General features: G+C 45.2%; 1 protein-coding gene and 2 long non-coding RNA genes across 8 annotated transcripts in view; 2 read left to right on the top strand and 1 right to left on the bottom strand.

Annotated features, from left to right (window-relative positions):
- The window catches only part of LOC308462180, a 366,258-nt gene that overhangs the window by 225,985 nt on the left and 122,801 nt on the right, over nucleotides 1-17,472 (bottom strand). The window lies entirely within an intron of this gene.
- LOC308462057 (acid-sensing ion channel 2) overlaps nucleotides 1-17,472 on the top strand; it is a 382,247-nt gene that overhangs the window by 138,158 nt on the left and 226,617 nt on the right. The gene's annotated exons all lie outside the window — the stretch shown is intronic.
- Nucleotides 8,761-15,963, top strand: LOC308462171. 2 transcript variants are annotated; one of them, XR_013979039.1, is made up of 3 exons: nucleotides 8,761-8,943; nucleotides 12,756-12,961; nucleotides 15,314-15,963. It is a non-coding gene; the product is annotated as an uncharacterized lncRNA (long non-coding RNA). The 2 variants fall into 2 exon arrangements; XR_013979040.1 differs by lacking the exon at nucleotides 12,756-12,961.

Below are 17,472 nucleotides of genomic sequence, written 5' to 3' on the forward strand. Positions count from 1 at the left end.
AGCCAGAAGAGAAAACGTTGATCTTCATTCCTTCTCGATTCTTTGTGAATCAGGATGCCTTTCTCCAGAGGGCTTAATTTGATCAGGGATCTCACCAAGGCTGTAATCCTTCTCCCCACCCACTCACCCACCCCAATGCCAGGACTCAAGCCCTCAAATGCAGAATCATAAAGCTAGACAAGATCAAAAAACCTATCTAGCCCACCTCCCAAATCTACACACTGTCTTTCTGTTTATATCACTGAGTTTACTAACTGGAGACCGGGTGGAGAGAGGTTGGAAGAAAGAAAAAGGATAGGTGCTGCTATCAAACACAAATACAAATCAGTGTGATATATGGTGCCTTGTACAAACAAATTACAAACAGCAGGAAACGGGGAAACCCCAGTGTGCACTGTAGTAGTTGCTGGTACCTGTTGGCGTTAGTAGGGTGTAAGATAGGGAGGTCAACAGTAGGTGGAGCCAGAGTAATGACAGGTAGAAACCAACTGGTTCTAGTTTAGCCCCCATCCTTCTCCCTGCTGTGTTCTGAAACAGCAACACTGAGAATAAGGGGGCAGACGCTGGCAGGTAGTGCCACTCCTTGGGCTGGTGGTAGGTAGGAATATGGGAAATGTAGACTGGGGTTGGTGGGGCAGTTCATTATTGGGAACATAGAAAGCTTTCTAGCACCAAGTCAGAACATTGGTCCATCTAATTCAGTACAGACAGTAGCCCTCATGGTTTCAGGCAGCAGCCTTTCCCAGACCTAACCAAAGGTATCGGCAATTGCAGTGGGGACCATTTCCATGCGAAGCAGATGCTCCACCCCTGAGTTATGTCCAACTGTATTTGTCCATCTCCATTAAGCAAGATCAGCCCCTTCACATCCAGGCTTAAGTGAAAAAGCATCCCTAGCAAGTCTTGGAGAACAGTTGTCCCCAGAGGGCTGGATCTGAGCCAGTTCTTGCAATAGCTTACTTGTAGAAGTTCTTTCCAATGCAAGGCCCCAACACTGGATCCTGGGAAATAATAATAAAGGGGAAAATGTCTCTGAACATCTGCAGAGTGCTATTACCAAGTAAGCACACAATTTATTGATTTATTTGAGAATGCAACAGTCTTAGGGGTGAATAGGCCCTTCTCTGTTCCCCTCAAGGCCAGGCATTTAAATCTAGAGCAAGGGGTAACCAGTGCTTCTCCCCCCCCCCCGAAAAATAGGTGCCGGTACTCACCATGAAGTTGTTACAGTAAGTGCCACACTTTTTAACAACAACAAAAAGAGGTGCTGGTACCCTTGAGTACCCCCTGAAAAACCCCCCACCACTTCTTTGAGTGCTCAATCTGGTCTTTGTAGCAGTTTTTCCTAAACCCCTACCCACCTAAGACCTCACTGATTTTGCTTGTGGCAGCAAAAATTAAAAAATTAAAAATGCATTAAGTGCTAGAGAGGTTTGTGCCAGTGTCCATTGTGTGTGCACCCAGCAGTGTGAGTGGGCACACCCACCGCTGGCATACTGTCTCCTGGAGGGTTGGCCAAGGATGGCCAATAATGTTGCCTTCCCCCCACACCCTGCTGTAAAGTATAACAAATGTACTCATATCTACTAGGGGGAAATTTCCCTCAGTGAGGTTGTAGGAATTGGTTTGTGCTTTATGTTTCCTTGATTTCCCTGCTGACTGCGAGTTCTTACCTGCCTTAGGATAAAGACAAATGTACTTTCCCCCCAAGAACTGCTGCAGGTTTTTTGGCTGTGGGGCAATCTCTGCTTGGCTCTGACTTCTGTGGCTGTTTCACATACAGTGGTACCTCCGGTTATGAACTGAATTCATTCCGGAGGCCCGTTCTTAACCTGAAACTGTTCTTAACATGAGCTGCGCTTTCGCTAATGGGGCCTCCTGCCGCTACCACGCAACTTCCACTCGCATCCTGGGGCAAAGTTTGCAACCAGGAGCTTCCACTTACTGGTTAGCAGAGCTTGTTACCTGAAGCATTCGTAAGGAGGACAGTACGTAACACGAGGTTCCACTGTATGTACTTGGTTGCAACTCAGGCATGGTTTTCCACTCCATCCCCAATATTTGGGTAGGCTTTTGGCTTTCATGAGCCTTGTTTTAATTGGTGTTGGAATGTTCACCCACTTGAACATGCATTAAAAAAAAAAAAGCCCGTCCATTAGCGGTGGGTGAATTAGGCTCATCCACACATCCGTTTGCCCCACTGCTTTCCCCCCACAAAACCTGCTCTTTACCACTGAATCAGAGCATCATTTGGGTGTCATGCAGACTGATGTTTGACCCAATTCAGTGGTAAAGAGTGGGTTTTCCCTGAGAAAGTAGTGTGATAAACAGAAAACCACTTGGCCCTGTGCTTTCTAGGCATGGGGCAAGTAAAGCTTGGATGAGCCCTTAAAAACATTGTTTTGTTGGGTGGGTGGGTTGGATTTGTGATTGCCACAAGGGCCAACCAATAGGAACACTGTGCAGCCAGTTTCTCCTATAATCTGGGGGAAACAGTTTGATTCAGTTTGGAAATTTGCACATCTGTCTGTAAAGGGTGAACATGGAACCACAATGAGTGCACCACTCGAGCCATGTCTGTTTGTCTTCATCCTTAATCTGTCTTGATCTGCATCCTGTTTTCCTTGACAGACTTCTGAGGCGAGGCATTCCCTTTCCTTTGAAAGGAAATAACGGTAGCGAAAAATAGGGTTCCCTAGGCTATAAACCAGAATTAACAAAGCAGGGAGCTAGCTGGCAATAAATAGGAGACTAATTAATATAACAAAGTATTCTATGTTGAAGTGGAGCCACAGGAAAGTAGACGTATGGAATATCAAAAGCAGATTTGGAACACAGCTCATTAATAGCCTGACATGGTTTTTGAGAAAGAATTAATCGTGGAAAACTACAGAGCATACAAAGCAGATCTGATGTCCAGCTCATGTTACCAGCCTTGATGTGGTATTGTGAGGGCTAATAAACTATGAATGAGTACAAGGTTTTGGGTCCCCTCCCCCTACAAATGAACTGTATTTGATAACAGTCTATTGTTATTTTTGTATAGCTTTACACTACATTATGTATTAATTGTCCTGCTTTCTGTTATTAGGAAGCCTACCTTTCTCCACCCACATACAAGGACCCTTCTCCATCTGTGGTTGTGTACAAGCCATACATCTAAAGCACAGCACTCCCCCAAAAAGAATATTGGAAGTGTAATTTACCCACCACAAACCTACAATTCCCAGCACACTTAACAAACTACAATTCCTTGGATTCTTTGAGGCTGTGCTTTAAAAGTATGGTGGATATGCAGCCTATTCCACAAATGTGTCTGCTATAGAGCTTCGTCTGTGTAGATGATGAGAGAGAATGTGGCTGAGGGTATGCTTTGCAGGGGCAACATGGCTAAATTCTTTATCTGTTCTGGAAGTGGGAGGTGGGAGAAACGAGGGCAAATATGTCTGGCCACCTTTCCTGTTTGCTTTCAAATCCACACACCACAACTCGACAGAGCAAAGCCCCGACGCTGCATATATTCCTATTGATCTAGAAGGCGTTAATCTCTCGCACTTTAGAAATGTCTCTGGAAACATCAATATTGGTATTTCGCTCATAAATGCAGTTTCTATTTCATATAAACCACAGCAGCTCTCCTCATCATAAATAAGTTCTCCTTTCATTCAGTCTCATCCTCTGGGTAAAAGATGGCCACACAGAGATATTTTATGGACTGCAGTTTATTATGGCGTCCACATTTGTGGACCGCAATCCATGTAATCAAATGTAAGTGGGCAATACATGTGGTCAGATATTGTCCACAAAAAATATTATGCCATAATAAATTTGTTACAGTGCAATCCTATGTATGTCTGCTCAGAAGTAAGCTCCCGAGTTCAGCAGCATTTGCTCCTAGGCAAAAATGTGCAGGATTGTAGCATTTACCTTTAAGGAGCCTTATTTTTGTTGAAGCAAGCTAGCATGACCACCCTTATGGAAATTTTGTGGACTGTTTGGTGGTGAACTTTGAGATCTTTCTAACTACTGTCCTAAGTGACAGCATGTTACTGATATTGTATTTTTATAGTCTGATGATACCTAAGGGATTGTAGCTCAGTGGTAGAGCATTTGCTTTGCATGCAGAAGGTCCCAGGTTTGATCAATCCCTGGCATCTCCAGGTTGGGTTGGGAATGCTCCCTGCCTGAAACCCTGGGAAGCTGCTGCCAATCAGTGTAGACAATATTGAGCTGAATGGACCATTAGGCAGACTCTTTCTGTGTATTCCTGTTACATTCTTATGCAAGCTTCCCTGGGAGGGCTTTTTACCAGAACATAGTGGTAATAACAATAATAGAAATAATTTACTAGTCTTAATAAAAATTCACACCCTGCCCTAGTTTTACAAAGTGGAAGTAAATATGTCATGAATGGGGAATTCTGTGCAACTTCCTTGTGCTGAAACAGTACATATTTTCTATTGTTTCCCCCAAGGAGCTCAGGAGACCCTCTATTCCCCTCCCAGAGCTACAATTCCCAGAGTTCCCTATGACAAGGGATTGAGAACTGCAGTTCTGGGAGGGGGAAAGGGGTTTGTGTCTCCTAACAACTCTCATAACTCTTAACAAGCTACAGCTCCCAGAACCCTTTGGAGGAAGCCATGGCTGCTTAAAGTGGTATCTGCTCTTTAAATGTATGGTGTGAATGTGGTCCTTGGCTCCACCCACCACTGGCATGCACACATACGCCCCCCCCAGAAGACTGCTCACAAGAGAGTGAGGCCCTTGCACTGAAAAATGTCCCCCACTTTAAGGAAAAATGTTCTGGCCTTAAGAAAATATATTGAGAAACATGGAAATATTGGTTGAGATATTGGGTAGTCATCACGGTACAATTTTGCACTGGGTTCAGCGAATCCAGCCTAGTGCTGGATTTCCTTCCTGCGTCCTCATAGCCCCCACATCAGAAACACAACCTCCTCGTATTAGTTCCAAGAACTGCATTTAGCTCTTTAGAAAACAAGGGGCCTTGCTTGTTGCAGTTGGACGTGCATTTTGTGTGTTTCTCCGCCTGGCTGGCTGCAGTGTAATCATGGCCCTTGTCACCCTGCGCATTGTGGCAGAGCACAGGCTTGCCGCTTCCTTGTTTGTAGAACATTAAATCATCCCACGGGGCGCCCGTGGTTTTGTATATCTGCCACCGGCGCTGTTGCTTTTATGGTAGACTACGTTTCTTGTTGGTAGATTAAGTTTTATACCATGACACCTCAATCCAGTGGATGTTACCAGGTTTGCAGCCTCAGCTTACATGGTAGAAATGTTTGGGGTTGTCTCTCCCCCCGCCCCTTCCTTCCAGGCAGGTTTCCAAGACCAACAGAGGAGGATGAATATAGAGAGAGAGGCTGATCCACTGTGCTCTTTGTAATGCTCTTATTTTGTTTGCTAAGGGCGGGGCTTGATTCACTGTGGAGGGCCAGCCAAATCTTTATTGCTTAGAGCAGCAGGCTACCACAATTCAACGCATATAGAAATACAAAATTCACGCAGAGATACAAATTTCAATAATATAATAAATAACTGACTGTTTGACCACCAAGAAATAAGCCTTGATGGGAAAGCAACCTGCAGGGAAGGCACCCTGAATGAGATTCTGTGACTACCACTGTCTAGAGCCGTGGTGCAGAACCTGTGGCCTTCCAGGTGTTATTGGACTACAACGGCCACCATCCTGGACCATTAGCCATGCTGTTTGAGGTTGGTGGGAATTAGAGTCTGGCAACCTCTGTCGGGCATCAGGTTCCCTGTCCCTGGCCTAGAGGGATGGAAAGTTTTGCCACTTCTTGCGTGAATAGCTCTTGACATCCAAACTTTTTCAAAACTTGGAGGGAGGAATCCATCCATCTCTCTCTCTCTCTCTCTCTCTCTCTCTCTCTCTCTCTCTCTCCAAACACCACACCTTTTTTTCAATACACCCACTCTGTGCCTGTGGGATTTTGGGTAATTGGATTATCAATACAGCTTAATCTGTGAAGGGAGATCAGTAGCAGGTGGGTGGTCTTGCTTCTGGGCAGGGAGTGTGCGTCAGATGAACTTGTGGTCCTTCCCTGTCTTCTGCTGACCTGTTTTATCTCCCTGGCTCTCTGCATGTCACCTTTCCCATCGCTCTGTCGGTATGTCACTGCCTCATTAGCCCAGTCTCAGAGTGTTTCGCCAGGGAGATAAAACACCCTGAGCGAAGCTCTTCTTTCGCTGCTAATGATGCAGACTCTTCCATGCATGTTTTGTCCTGGACTTCCTTAGAGTTTAATGAATTAAAACACCTGGCATGCTTCAGTGCGGGTGGTGTGGTGAGGACAGCTTTCACCTTCAAGCCGTTCCACTGCTGAGGTTTGAGTAGCAAGGCCTGTTGACAGGAGTAGCCAAGATAAATCATTGTGTCTGACTCAGCATAAGGTTACTTTTAACAAGCGGAATGGAGAGCTTACCGCCCTTCAGATGTTGTTGCACTCCAGGTCTCATCTGCCCTACCTATCATGGTCAGTAGTCAGGGATGGTGGGAGAGGTAGTCCAACTACAGCTGGAGGGCTACTGGTTCCACCAACCACTTAAAAAAAAAGCTGCTTGCAAATCTTTCAAACAACAAAGTAAGTTATGCAGACTATATAAACTCAATGCCTAATTGCCTGCAGTGGGGTCAGGTACTCCAGGGACCTTCCAGACTCCAGATCAGTGGGGTCTGGTGCTCACTGAGACTGGTGGGGCAGAAGGCAGGGACTTCAACATCAGGTAGAGCCAGAGCCAGTGGCAGGCAGAATCAGCTCATTCTGGTTTTGTCCCTGTTCTCCTCCTTGCTGAGTTCTCAAAGGGCAACACTGAGACTAAAGCAGAGGGGGAAGCTGACAAGCAGGATCAGTCCACCTGGACTGGTTGTTAATTAGAAAGGCAGGCAAGTGAGGGCTGACTGTGGGCAGATGGAGGTTGATGGGGCAGCGCTTCATTTGCCCTAACGGAACAGGCTGGTCCAGAATGCTGGAAAAGAGAGCTGCCAGGGATGCTGTGGCGGGGAGAGGTAAGGTAGATCTTGATCTAAGGATCTGGGTAATACGCAGTACATCAACAAACTTTTCTGACTTTCAGTTGTTTAAGAGTTGTGACAACGAAGGAGGTTTTTACTCCCTAAATTAGACAGCTGAAGAAAGGAAGCTTGGAGGTAAACCAGGCATAGATTTTCATGTGAAAGGAAAATGAACTTGTTCTGGGACTGAAATCAGATTCCAGAGTGGTGTGTATGTTCTGAGACACCTTGTGCCTTAATTTTATCTGCCATCAACCAATTAATTTTATTTTGCACGTGTATTGAGGTCAGCCTTTCCATACCTGGTGCCCTCCCAGTGTTTTGAACTCCAACTCGCAAGAGCCCCACCCAGCATGGGCAATGGGCAATGGTCAGGGATGATGGGTCTTGCAATCCAAAACATCTGGAGGGCACCAGGTTGGGGAAGGCTGCTCTAGGTGACAAGGACTTCTAGTAAACAAAGTTGATCCCCCAAGCCCCAAGTTTATTCACCCCTGGGTCAGATTAAGACTATGTAAATGTCAGGGGGACACTTGCACATCACCAAAAGAAGAAGAAGAAGAAATGCAGCACCCCAAAAGTTGAGAAGATATGAATTAAATCTGCATTTTATATGTATAAATAGAGGCGTACAAATAATTTCTAGAATTCACATAAAAATACAGTATATCTCGTCATAGCGGGGAAAACAAATGGCCACCCTGAAATGGAGGACGGCTTGGGGGAGAAGAAATGGGTCTTTCCTCTCTATTTCCCACCATCAAAGTTCCTCCTTTGTGTGTAGACCCTGAGGGCAAAGTCCCATAAGCCACATGCCCTGTGAGTCTCACTTTGTGGGGTTTGGTGATGTGCTGTGATTAGACTTGTAAACTGCTTAGAAGGCATTTTGGCATGTAAGAAGTATATAAACTTAATAATGATAGTTGTTATTATTACTAGTGTTGTTTAATATTGCTATGAATGGATATTGAGTTCCACCATGATGTATGCTTTGTCATGGTGGCTTGGACTGGGTAGCTGTCAACAAGAGGGCTGCTGTCTTAATATTTTCTCCCTCTCAACGAGCTTGCTGAGATGAAAAAGTCTCATTTCAACTCTGGGGCTGTTGTCAAATTCCACCATCAACAGGGGAATACAGGGCATGTGACATAACTATGCTGCTCTTCTCCGCTACCTTTCCGTGAGTCCACTCGATTCTGGCTGTCCTGCAGTGCTGACATATCTTCATCAGTGGAGGGTTCCTCCTGCCTTGTTTCAATGCTGTTGCATCTCAGGTTCTGCTGGTGTAGTGAGGCTTCCACTACACCCTAGCAGAAACCCCAATACAGCAAGTCTTTACCTCAAAGCTGAGGCCTCTTAGATATAGGGTTGTAAAGCCCCAAATCACAGAACAGCACCCAGAACTGAGATAGTTGGGGGTAAAAATACAAAGCAAAAATCTGATTTAGGAGAGCTTTCGGAAGGAAATCTAAGCTGGGAGAATCTCCCTTGATGACTCCTTCTCCTTCTCCTTCTTCTCGTTCTTCTCCTTCTCCTTCTCCTTTTCCTTTTCCCATTTAATTCCAGCTGTTCTGGGCTCCAGAATACTCCAGCTACAGTTCCCATACACACCTGTTTAAAGGCATTAATTAAATGCGGTATATGTCATGGCTTGCCATTGTGGCATCACCCTAGGCATTTTGCCTCACTTCCCTGCTGCAAGGGCTGGGGGATCTCTCCCCCCTTTCGTTTGCATTGTTTAAACCACCTTAATTGTGCTTTTCTTTTCTGAACATAATAATGGCTCAGTAGATTAACGGGGAACTTAATCGGAAGGAGGCATGAAAAGCCCGCAGAACACACAAAGCCAGATGCATTGGATTTGCAGGCACTTCTTTGCCAACTGTCAGGTATTGAATTCACATCAGAAGTTCCAAAAGGCAGCTAGCAGGGAGTTCAGACTCTTTCAGAGATTCCCCCGCCTTGGCCTTTAAACTGGGGCTGGTGTCAGAGGTTGGCATCATTGTCAGCTGCCTAGGACCAAACCCCATTATGGGGCCAAGGGCTCTGCCAATCTGTGGAGCCTTTTTCCCTATTGTTGCTCCTCCTCCTGTCAGTATTATTGCCTGTTCACCTGGCTTCTCTGCGTGAGCAAGCAGTGAGTGGGGAGAGCAGCAATAACTTCTGCATGCCTTGTTCTCTCTCCCTTTATCTGAGAGGCAGTGCGGATTGCACCCAGAGAGGGAGAAAGAGAATGGAGAGTGGTAACAGTGGCAGGGAAGAGGAGGTGAGTGTGCTCAAGGAGGGCCACCCACTAACTTCCAAAAAACCCTAAAGGTAAAGGTAAAGGGACCCCTGACCATTAGGTCCAGTCGTGACCGACTCTGAGGTTGCGGCGCTCATCTCGCTTTATTGGCCGAGGGAGCTGGCGTACAGCTTCCGGGTCATGTGGCCAGCATGACTAAGCCGCTTCTGGCGAACCAGAGCAGTGCACAGAAACTCCGTTTACCTTCCCACTGGAGCGGTACCTATTTATCTACTTGCACTTTGATGTGCTTTCGAACTGCTAGGTTGGCAGGAGCAGGGACCGAGCAACGGGAGCTCACCCCGTCGCGGGGATTCGAACCGCCAATCTTCTGATCGGTAAGTCCTAGGCTCTGTGGTTTAACCCTCAGTGCCACCCGCATCCCTGCTCAGCCCCAAACTGTGCCAACTCTCCAACCAATGGTCAGGGATGATCGGAGTTGTAATCCAGCAAGATCTGGATGTGGTGGTGGACCTTGGGGTCTCAGATTTCAGCAGTGCCCTATGCAACACCAAAATCTGGCACTCCCTGCCTCTCGCCTTCCATTCTACATCATAGTTATAGTGCCCCCTTTGGTACTCCTTCGGCTCTGTGCCCAGTGCGACTGAGGCAGCCACACTCCCCTAAATCCACCTCTGCTGGAGGGCACCTGGTTGGGCTTTGTGGTTGTGTATATTCAGAGATGGCCATTTCATGACTGCATTGGGGCTTCCTAGGAGAGGCATGGAGTTTGTGACTTACCTGAGCCCAGTTCAGATAGACACTCAACTAACATCTCAGTCGTAAGCATGTTTACTTGAAGCAAGTCCCACTGACTTTTAATGGGGCTAAAATCCAAAGAAATATGCAGTCTGGGCGTACTGAGCTGCTACTACAGCGAGAGAGCAAGTTGTATTCTTCCTACTTGATGCTTCATTAATTTGGCCCTAATTGGCCATGTAAACAAAAAGATGCAGTTATTCAATCAGAACTCAGGCTTTGAGCTGCCAAGATCTAGACAGAGGGGGAAAGGAATGCACTAGTAGAATTCTGGGCCTTGTGATACCTAAAAAAAGGAATCTTCTCCACTCCCCACAGTCTTCTCACCCATCAGAAATAAGGCAATTAAGTAAATTGTGGTAGGGGAAAAGTTAAATATCACCTCCCTACCCCCCACCCCCAATAATTCTTCATTCACAGTCATAGGACACTTTTGAGTGGGATTTGGTCATTTTCCATTACTTTCCTTATCACAAAAAGTCCAGTGTTTTGAGGAAGTAGATTTATTTCACTCCCAAACAATTATAATTATGCAACCTGAATTTGCCTGTAAGAGCACATCCACACCTCTACTTATCCCATGCTTCCCAGGCACATGTCCTAGCAGTTTTGCCTTTGCACCACTGCTTTCCCTTGGAAAACCCTCCATTTAGCCCTAAATTGGAACAAATGGCAATCTGCAGAAAACCCAGTTGCCATTTATTCTGCTTCATCACCAATTCATGGGTTTTCCCAGAGGAAAGCTGCAGGGCAAACAGAAGTGTGGATGAGGTCTTATAGGCAAATTCCAGTTGCACAATTGCATTGTTTGGGAGTGCAACAGGGCTACTTCCCCCAAAGACCAGACTTTTTGTGATAAGGAAAGTGATGAAAAATGCTATGGAAAGTGTGGGATAACACTTGCTCAATGCCACGTAATCTAACCTCCCCACAACCAAATCATGACAAATGTGCAATAAATAGCTGGTGCTGTCTCACCTCCCTGTACACAAATCAGGATGAATGCTCAGTAAACGGGTTGCTGGCTTCCCCAGAGACTGCTTTTCATTTAATAAACAGACAAATTAGGGCTTTTAAACACATATTTGCGAGTAACATAATCTTTCCCAGAATTCTAGTGTTTGGCAGACATTTTTTCCTCAGATAAATCCCTCAGCCCATGTGCTCATGAAGTGAAGTTGCAGGGAAGAAGGGAGTAAACTTCTCATGTCATGATTTGTGTCCTTGTGGTGTATGATCTCCTCACTCCCATTTGTCGACTCATCAATTTGTAGCCTGTCAATGCGTCATGTAACCTGCAGGACACTGATAACAAAAACTGCAGCAAGCTTGATGCTTTAATAATAACTAGCAGGGAAAGCAAGAGAAGGTGGTAGGGTGGCCACTTAACCTTTTTGCCACCCCCCCCAAAAGAACAGAGGATACAGATCTGCATAAGATTTGCATATCCAAGCTTATATATGTATAGATGCAAATTTAGAAGTAGTTGCAACAATTTAAATTGAAATGCAGTATATCTTGCCATGGCATGGGAGGCTGTGATCAGATGTCTTGCTGTGTTTCTGCTCAGTCTTCTGCCCAGGTTTTAACTGTTGAAATGCCGCTTCAGTAGATTCAGTCTTCCTTTTTTATCTTCAAATGTATGATGTGGATGTGACCATCCTCCATGATTCCCTAAGTGGAAAGGAGCTGCTCTCTACACATTTTTTATTATTATTATTATTATTATTATTATTATTACACACATTTCAATTAATGCATTAAAACAGTGTTCATAAGTTGAGCAGTGATGGGCCCTGGAATCATATTAAATTATGCACATGCTCCAAACAGCAGTCCCCCTGATGAAAAACCCTCAGGTTTCAGGGCTGAGCTCCATCACTGAAACAGGGTTTCAGTGGTAAAGTTGCCCCAGATTAAGCCCAACACAGAACACATCTTCAAGCGGAGTGTTGCTAGTTTGGTGCCAAGTCCTGCCACAACCTCACAACTCTAAGAAATTAAATGAAACCACATCATACTGTGAAATGTAGCTCTTTGATTCTCTCTCTTCCTCCTGCCTCCCCACACTCTTCATTCTCATTAAGGCGTGTGATTAGTATCTCATCACTGAGAGTGACAGTGAGCAGGAATCTTCTTGTTAATTTCAACCAGGACAGGCTTGAGTTTTAAATCCTAAACAAAAATTAAATGGCCATGAAGCGCTTGCTCACCTCCCAGGAGATATTTCTGTTTCAGCCTGACAGCTTAATTAAAAGCCAGGCAAACGGGATATGCAACATGCTTATCTATCGCGTGGCACCGTGCTGTGAGTGCAGAGCCCAGGAAGGAGAGAGGTTTGCCTTGGCGCAACGCACTGCAGTGATTAAATTTAAGAGAGGGGGAGTTTTGCCAGCAGATTCAATATTCTTGGGCAAAACATTCCAATTAAAGTAACATTCTCTCCAATTTTTAGCAAACATTCCTTCTCACAGGCGTTGGGTGGTTTTAGATTGAAATTTAGCCGTTTGGGATGTGGAATTTTTTAAATATAAATTTTAAAATTTGATATTTTGAATTCAAATTTTAAAAATTGCTATACAAATTGTTTTCCAAGAAGTGATAGGAGCTGCACTAATAAGGGATGATCACAATATTTTTTTCAACTTTTGTGGAAAGGAAAGGCGATGAGGAAGGTGGTCGCACAGAAGTATGATTGGAGAGAATTTCATGTATGAGGAGAAGCAAAGGGAAATGGGCAGAGTCGCTTCAGGTAGCAAGAGTACATTGGATGGCCACAGTGGTGGAACTGGACTAGAGAAGGTTTCAGGAAGGGATGTTTTGGAGAAATAAGGACATTGAGACAATGAAGGGCAAGGCTGTGGGTGAGTTGAAAGCAAGGGCAAGAAGTTTGTGCAGGCTGTGGGGGTGGTGTTGGGTGTAGTGAAGGGTTAACCTTCTGTGTCTCGAGGCTGAGAGGAGGCGCTTACAAGGGAAGTAAGCCAGGACGTGACGAAAGCAGCTTGGAATGCTGTGAGCTGAGTGAAAAGTGAAAGCAGCTTTGTTACGCAGCTGCAAGCTGAGAGAGAAGGATGCAGAGGAAAATGCAGCTTGAATCAGATGGAATTTCTTGCTTGTAAATATGCTACTTTTGAGCAAATAAAGTGCTACTAGAACAGAAGAAACGTGTGGGACTTGTTTTACTGCCCTTTCAACACGGACGCTGTGCAATTCTGCTAATTGCTTTACGACCTGCAGAGGAGTGCAGGGGAAGCGTGCCGGACGCCGAACACTAAAGCAATAAATCTACCTAACAGGTGGACAGGGAGCCCCCCAAAGGAATTTATGGAAGAGAGGGGAGGCAGTGTGGTGAAAAAGAAGGTCTTCTTTTTCACCACACTGCCTCCCCTTAATTTTTTATTTTATTTATTTAGCAAAGTTTATATTCCACTTACTAGAGGAAAAGATACACCAGTGGTTTAAAAGACAGCCTACAATATTCATTTCAAACACTGGTGCTGGAGGGTCTAATTCAGTGGGCTCTCACCTGTCAGCCTTGGGCTCAGAGGACCCTGAAAAACCAGCATCAGACTCAGAGCTGGGAATCTGATTTGGCACCTCACCTGGTGATACTGTAGCCTCTGGTTTGGGGTCCAGTGACAGGAGGCTTGGGTCATGTACAAGCTGGAGATTAGGTATCGGATCAGGGAAACAGAATCAGAAGCAGGACATATAGTCATAGACAAGTTAGAGGGCAAATATCGGACAGGATAGATGCAGTGGGTCTCAGGATAAGAAAAGGCAGAGTACATTCAGACGTGGGGAATATTGTGTTAGTTTGTTATAATGCTAGCTCATCTGTCCTATTTACTAACCTGAAACATTATGGAACTGTGGCTTTCTGATCAATATACTGCCATGACATGCTAAATTTCATTCACAGCAATGGGCATAGGCATGACACAACAACAGATGTCATTGGACAACATTGCTACTCCCCCACCCCTTCCAAAAATGTGTGCTTCTGTTCCCCCATGAAAGCAGCAGGAAAGAACTGGATGCTGATATTTCATCCCAAAATTTATCACTTTACACCACCATTTTTTGGGGTTATGGAGGCTGTAGACAGGTTTTTTTTTTCTGGAATCAAATAACACAGAAATGAGCACTAAATATGCACAGCATTCCATTCGTTTATCTGAAGCGGGTTTTATGTTGTGCGAAAGCTCAGGTGTAGTTCAGAAATTAACAGTTAGAGAAACATCAGGAAAATGGAATAAACTCCCGAGTGAATGCAGCCATAGCCTGTATTGTTACATAATAGGTCAGTTGTTTAGATTAGCCTCAGAGAAAGAGGGTTTCTTTAAGGTCTTTGTGTCTCTCTATTGAGCAGCTGACAGCACTCAGAACTAGAATGCACCATTGACCTTTGGAAACCTGTCTGTCTGTCTGGAGTACCACTGATGCAGGAGATAAGGGGCCTGAAGGTTGCCTGCTACAGGCCCTGAGTAAAGGCCCTTTCCTGACACCTTAGAATCATAGAACTGCAAAGTTGGAAGGGACCCCAAGGATAATCTAGTCCAGGGGTCGGCAACCTGTGTCCCATGGGCCACAAGCGGCTGATGGGGGTCATTTAAATGGCCCACGAGCCGCCCCCAAACCGAGCCACCCACTTGGCGAGTCCTGATGCGCTGCAGGAATCTCAACTAAAGCATACATGACAGATGATCATCCAACCTCCACTTAAAAGCCTCCAAGGAATAAGAGTCAGCCACCTTCCAAGGGAGACCATTCCACTGTCAAATAACGCTTACTGTCAGAAACTTCTTCTTGATGTTTAGTTGGAATCTACTGTCTTGTGACTTGAATGCATTGGTTCTGGTCCTACCCTCTAGAGCAGGAAGAAACAAGCTTGCCCATCCTCCATGTGACAGGCCTGTAGATATTTGAAAATGGCTATCATAACTCCCTCAACCATTCCTCATAAGGCTTTGTTTTCCAGACCCTTGATCATATTGGTTGCATTTCTCTGCACACGTTCATACTTGTCAATATCCTTCTTAAATTGTGGCACCCAGAACTGGATACATTATTCCAGGTGTGGTCTGACCAAGGCAGAGTAGAGCGGGACTATTTCTTCCCTTCATCTGGACATTAAACTTCCGTTGATGCAGTCTAGAATAGCATTAGCTTTTTTCTTTTTTCTTTGCTGAAGCATCACTCCCTTTGTATTCCAGGTTCCAGTGCAGCAGAGGTAGACTTGCACCCACTCCCTTACAGTTCCATATAATTCTTCACCAGGCAAAATATGTATTCAGGCTGTGCAATAAACACTTTTGAAGTCTCCAGCCCCCCCCCCCAAGTTAAGGCTGGACATATTTTTTTGCCCACAGAGGAAAAGCGAGAGAGAGAAGGCAGGCTGAAATTGTCTTGGAAAAAAAAGAGGGGAAAAAAAGAAATTGTCTTGAATTCTACTTTTAACAAAATTGGCTTACCTTCATATTCTGTGGCCTATATCAAGTTCTGAACACTGCCTTTCATCCAACATGACTTTGTGGAGATGAAGAGCTCAACCAGGCCCTGCTCCTGAGAATGTCCCTTTCTTGCTTTGACAGTATCAACCTGCCCCCCTGACCACTGGGACCTTTTGGCAATTCATATTTCAGTCACCTAGTTTTCTGCAAAACAGCAAGTAGCGAGGAGGTAGCTTGCTTGCTGGCCAGAATGAGCTGCCCCTGGACTGAAGTTGAAGTGGAGAAGCAGCCCCTGATGTGATAAGGAGGTGGGGGAGAGAAGTGGGAGGATCACTTTGATGTCTTCAGGAAAATTTGTCATTGATACAATCTCTTTTTCTTCCTCCCCACAAAGATTTTCCACTGAAAAGACAGTGTGTGTGTGTGCTCTCCTGTCTTTTGAGTTCCTTTGAATAGCACTCTCTTCCTAACATATACACATGCACACCATTTCATTTCATAAAACTGCTGCTCGAGGTTGCCGGCCATCATTACAAAATCTATTATTTCCCCTGGATGATTAGGGCTAGTATTAACCTCCCATGTCCAAAGCATGAGCCATTGGGGCAATAAAAGCAAGGGGAATTGGATGAGTCATTTAATTAACAGAACTGGGTGAATCACCCAGCAGCAAATGATTTTGCCTTATTTCCCCTTTGCTGTAAGCGGGTTGCAGCGGGATGTATTCATCAATTGGAAATTGTTCTGTGCAAGGTCTGGATGTTTCGAAACAGCTGATGAGGTAAACCTGTGAAATGGATGGTACAATTTCAGACTGTAGGTGCGGGCTCTGTGGATGGGGTGCTTCCAAATGGGGGGGGGAGCCCTGCATTTAGAAAACTAGCATGTCAAGAAAGTGGTTGGGCTAGACTCACTCTCCCTGAATCTAGGCATGTAATCTGAATCTAGTCACACTCACACCCACCCTGTTCATTGAAGGGGGCTTGGAGGCCTGAGCTGATGCAGCCCCAAGTAGCTCACTAGCCTCAGTCCATAAGGTCTCTGATTAAAGCCACAGACCCCTTGCTAAGGAGTGGTGATTGGCCCCACAAATGCTGCAGGAAAGTGCCTTCTGGACATGACGTTACCACTGTCTCATTTTAATAAGCACTTGGACTAATTCTGCTGAAATTAGGGGGCAGGGAGCAGCGTCTAAATCGCTTCAGAAAGCTCCATACCGTTCCACCTCAATTAGGTAGAAACAGGGCTAATGAACTAAATTGGGCAATTATGTTAAACGGGCTAAAACTGAGCGAGCGACTCATTTTCACAAAGAAATTCAACGGCACATATATTACATTTTCATTTATTCCACAATTGACCTAGTCACTGCTCATATTTCAACTATCTGGAAATTGACAAGCCTTGGAATCTTTTAGATAGATTTTACTTTGGCTGGTTGGAAGAGGCAGACACATGCATCCAAAATATAGCAAGCCTGATAATCAAACCCTTTATGAATTAGCTGACTGCCCACACCCTCTCTGCCAAGCCCTGTGATTTGCTGCTGTGTTCTGCCTTGGGCTGTTATGGATTCAGAAAACTTGCAGGATCAAATAACTGAAGTGGAAGAATGGCTGTACCACTTCAGACTGCAGGTGAGGGGAGACATTCTTTAATGCTACCCCTTGTAAACAAAACTCCCTGCAAATAGACACCAGCAGAGCAGGGAAGAGGCAGGGCTATGGAGGTACCCCTTTCCTTGATGGCATTGGGTTGTTGTTTTTTTTGCATATGGGAATGTTCCACCTGGAGTCTGAAATGGTATGGCCCACTCTACCAGCATTCTTACCACTTCATTCTGCTGCATGTGCAGTCCCACTCCAATAAGATATTGTCAGAAGAGGATGCTGAACCACTGAGATCCAGGTTGCACCTCAGCA

The sequence above is a fragment of the Podarcis pityusensis genome (assembly GCF_964106645.2).
Source record: "Podarcis pityusensis genome assembly, chromosome: 13".
NCBI classification, from domain to species: Eukaryota; Metazoa; Chordata; class Lepidosauria; order Squamata; family Lacertidae; genus Podarcis; species Podarcis pityusensis.